Below are 5,000 nucleotides of genomic sequence, written 5' to 3'. Positions count from 1 at the left end.
GTGTAAGAAGGACTAAGATCCGCGACTTTTTTTTTAACACCCATCGTTCCAAATTAGAGGTAAGTTCTTTTGCAAGATAGAAGCGTATATATATACATACATACATACATACATACATACATACATACATATATATATATATATATATATATATATATATATATATAATTTGCACGCACATTTGTGTGTAGGGAAAATGAAAGGAGAGAATATTATTTCGAATATATTTCGTGATCGTGTTTATAAATATAGTTAGTGAACCATTGGAGGTGTGCGTGTGTTTATGCGAATGTATTTATGCGTGTGTGTGTGTATATATATATATATATATATATATATATATATATATATATATTTACGTGTGTGTGTGTATGTTTGTATGTCTTTGTTTATGTGTGCGCATTCATAACATATTTTATTTACCTGTATCTGATTGATAGATAGATAGATACATACATAGATGTGCATGACTGCATATTTTATATATATATATATATATATATATATATATATATATATATATACACACACACACATGTGGGTGTATTATGTATATCTATATTTATCTACGAACATAAACATATACAGCTGTTCATTCTGTAGGTCTTCCTCATATATATATATACATATATGCATACATATGTGTGTGTGTAGAGAGAGAGAGAGAGAGAGAAAGGTGTTATGTTGGCATTGCATATATTTTATTGTAATTGTTCAGCCCCTGATCAGTCTGGATCCAACCAACATATGATCGCATCCATTGCATTCCAACCGTGACATTCACGGCTATTTCTTCTTCTTCTTCTTCTTCTTCTTCATCATCATCATGTATTACAATGGTTTTCCTCCACCCACCACCGCGACTATTACATGTCCTTCATTTAAGAAGAAGAAAAACCAACAACAACACAAATATGATTTGCAGGCTATCTAGCTACCATTTCTAGCAAAGCCAGCGGTCAGCATGAAGTACGAATGCTGCTGTTGTTGTTGTTTAGCCCAAGGTCACAAGCTGATCCAGCAGACATTATGATCAAAGATGTTATATTCGTAACAAACCCCTATTTCATTCAGGCATTGTATATCTGAGAGTACATTATTTCGTGTGCCTACCTTTTGTTTTTATTTTATCTTTTGATTTCCTTTTTTTTTTTTTCCTTTTTCAAATGCTGTAGAATTTGATTCGACGTTGAATTAGCATTAAGCTGTTGTTTTTATCATGTCGAATGGTGAATGTTTTATGCGCATATCTCGTATATAAAGACATGCGTAAATTGGAATTATGAAGGTGGGTGTGAACAGCTGACGGAATGTAAAGGGGATATGCCTTGCATTTAAACGCAAACGCGTGAATATATATATATATATATATATATATATATATAGCTTGCTTACGAATCACATGGTTCCGGGTTCAGTCCCACTGCGTGGCACCTTGGGCAAGTGTCTTCTACTATAGCCTCGGGCCGACCAAAGCCTTGTGAATGGATTTGGTAGACGGAAACTGAAAGAAGCCCGTCATATATATGTATATATATGTGTGTGTGTTTGTGTGTCTGTGTTTGTCCCACCACCATCGCTTGACATCCGATGCTGTTGTGTTTACGTCCCCGTAACTTAGCGGTTCGGCAAAAGGGACCGGTAGAATAAGTACTAGGCTTCCAAAGAATAAGTCCTGGGGTCGATTTGCTCGACTAAAAGGCGGTGCTCCAGCATGGCCGCAGTCAAATGACTGAAACAAGTAAAAGAGTATATATATATAATTATTCATAATTATCGCTCAAATCACACCCTACAATTTATATACATACATACATTCGTGTGTTATATATGTATATACATATATAAGGGCGTGTTGAAAAGTTACCTGACTTTGGGTAAAAGAAAATACAGGAGCATCAGTTAATTATGATTTTATTCAAAATGTTTCCCTGTCAGATTCACACACTTATTGCAGCGGTCCCTGTAAAAGAACTTGGAAGGTTGGGCCTCCAACCAGGCCTTTCGCGATTCCCTTAATGTCAGGAATTCTTTCAACACCCTCCCATATGTGTGTGTGAGTGTGTATGAATGTATGTAAACAGAAGGGGGCGAATTGAATATTTAGCTGCTATTTCAGCAAGTTCTTGCTACCATGTAGCGGTTTCGTTTCTTGTCTCGCACATGAATTGCATAAATAAAACAGTAGGGTCTGATTTGAGGGAGATTGGGTGTCATATCTAACAGGTCTAGCTACCATGTAGAGGTCTCTCTCTCTCTCACTCACTGGTTGATGTGTACACAAGACATCAAGGTATGATTTGAAGGAGGTTTGTCTGCTTCTCACATCTACTCATACCCGTATATATATATACGTCCAGGGTGTGGTTTGAGGGAGATTAGCTATTATTTTAAGCAGTTCAAGCTACATACAGAAAACAGTAGGGTGTGATTTGAAGAAGATTCGACGGCTATTATGTAGCGAATTCAGGCTACGTTGCCTTATGCATACATACGTACGTACATACATACGGTTGTGCGGTGTGATGAGGGAGATTTGGTTGTTATTTCTAGCAGATTGTGCGACTAAATAAGCCAGCTCAGGCTCCCTTGCTAATCTGAGGCGTCAGCTTGTAGAGAAATGGATCTGTTTGTCTTCAGTGGGCGGTTCTCTAGCTAAGCATTTCACTTTCACATTCCATACAGCACTCTGATTGTCGAAAGTGAAAGTGGGACGCTAAACTAAAAGATTGCTGTTCTCCGTTTTTTTTGGGGGGGGGGGGGGTTTCTCTCTGTTCGTTTCAGTATTAGACTGCGGCCATGCTGGGGCACCGACCGCAGTGAAGAACTTTTATTCGAATGAAGTGACCTCCCAGGACCCACTTTTATCTAAGGCTAGGTATAGGTATACACACAATGATATACACACAATGATATACACACAATGATATACACACAAAAACAATATTATGCAAATATCAAACTTGTTACAGAAGTACTGGCTGAATGATATTCATGCAAGTGTATATAGGCAATTGGAGGTGCAATGGCCCAGTGGTGGTTAGGGCAGCGGACTCGCGGTCACAGGATCGCTGTTTCGATTCCCAGACCGGGCGTTGTGAGTGTTTATTGAGTGAAAACACCTAAAAGCTCCACGAGGCTCCGGCGGGGGATGGTGGCGAACCCTGCTGTACTCTTTCACCACAACTTCCCGGGCGGCACTTTTGGGCTTGCTGTAGGCAATATGTGTCTTTTGTGGGGTCCGGGGACGGCAAACGAAAGGGCCGCCCCGGACGGCACACACCCAAGCTACAACGGGCTTGTTTCAGTTTCCGTCTACCAAATCCATTCATAAGGTTTTTTGGGGGGTCAGCCCGAGGCTTATAGTAGAAGACACTTGCCCAAGGTGCCATGCAGTGGGACTGAACTCGGAACTACATGGGCGTAAAGTGACCTTCTTAGCCACGCAGCTATGCCTGTGCCCTTCGATCCAGTTTTATTAATGCAAAGGGATGACAGGAAATCAGCGATTTGAACTCAGGACGATTTATTCTATGCCGGGTCTGTTATCTCTGCAGCCATATTGTTATCGATTTCCGTGACGTGGACAAATCAGGGTTTGTAATTGCTTGGGGAAAGTGTGAGGAGGCTAGACGAGGTGGTGGGGATAGAAACGATTGAAGTTACAGAAGGATAAAAAGGCTCTTTGTTCATACATTTGCCTTTCGCATTGTGTATGTATAATACACATACACACACACACACACACACACACACACACACACACACACATATATATAAGGCATGGCTATAGGCGCAGGCATGGCTGTGTGGTAAGTAGTTTGCTTACCAACCACATGGCTCTGGGTTCAGTCCCACTGCGTGGAACCTAGGGCAAGTGTCTTCTACTACAGCCAACCAAAGCCTTGTGAGTGGATTTGGTAATCGGAAACTGAAAGAAGCCCGTCGTATATATGTGTATGTGTGTGTGTCTGTCTGTGTTTTTGTCCCCTCCCCAACCACCATTGCTTGACAACCGATGTTGGTTTGTTTACGACAAGCGTCTCAAGCGATGGAAATCCATTTAGTTTCTGCTTTTTTTTTGTTTTTTAATTTGCAAGGATGTGTATTATACATATATATATGCAAGTGCACGCGTCTGTGGTCTGCTGAATATTCAGCCACTTTAGAATACAACGCAGCAATACAGTAATAGGTAGCTCAGTTGCTTGAGCAATTTAATGCTCACCGTCGCAACCGCTGAAGAACCATTTCATTTTTCTTTGATTTTGATGTTACAAATGCATGCAAGTGCACATGCGCAGACATAGACACATATAGATGAACACGTACACACCTACACACACACACACACACAGAGGTAGACGTATATACATCTGCACACACACACACACCTACACACACGCATGTCCACACAGCCACACACTGAGGTACAAACATAAACACATACACACAGGTACACACACTGAAGTACACACACCTGCTCACACACACACACACACACACACACACACACACTCACCTGCACACACCCGCACATGCATTATCTCACCTGTCATACCCTACCTGACACACACAGGTACACACACACACACACACACACATCCCTCACCTTCCACCAGCCACCTCTTCACCTGCAACACACACACACACACGCCCCTTACCTGCTTAGCAACCCTCCTCACCTGTCGCTGCTGCTACTCACCCAACCATCACCTCCCACTACCACCCAGCGACACCCGAACCACCCCACCCCATCGAACAACATGCATCATTTAATTGTCTCCACTTCGGGGGCGGGGGGATCGTGACAGTATTGAATGGTTTGCTGTTGTTGTTATTGTTGTTACTGCGGACGTCGGCAGTGATATTGATGTTGTTGCTGCTGTTGTCGAGACGGTATTTCTCTAACAATACACCTACTTCAATTTTAAACGCGTTTCTGTAAAACACACGCACGCACACACTATTTCTCTCTCTCTCTCTTTCTATACATATAT

The 5,000-nt window shown here is 41.4% G+C and overlaps 1 protein-coding gene across 5 annotated transcripts in view; it reads left to right on the top strand.

The window, feature by feature from the left end:
• The window catches only part of LOC106874992 (alpha-protein kinase vwkA), a 34,193-nt gene that overhangs the window by 15,906 nt on the left and 13,287 nt on the right, over positions 1 to 5,000 (top strand). Inside the window, exon 1 of one of the 5 annotated variants that reach the window (XM_089346285.1) lies at positions 1 to 59. This exon is cut by the window's left edge and continues 536 nt beyond it. The exons of the other annotated variants lie outside the window; for them this stretch is intronic. The gene's annotated coding sequence lies outside the window, so the exon portion shown is untranslated. The remainder of the gene's footprint in view (positions 60 to 5,000) is intronic. 5 annotated transcript variants of the gene reach the window in all.

The sequence above is a fragment of the Octopus bimaculoides genome, chromosome 30 (assembly GCF_046866305.1).
Source record: "Octopus bimaculoides isolate indiv1 chromosome 30, ASM4686630v1, whole genome shotgun sequence".
Classification (NCBI taxonomy): domain Eukaryota; kingdom Metazoa; phylum Mollusca; class Cephalopoda; order Octopoda; family Octopodidae; genus Octopus; species Octopus bimaculoides.
The sequence above is the reverse complement of the archived record's forward strand: the minus strand, read 5'-3'. Positions and strand labels throughout refer to the sequence as shown.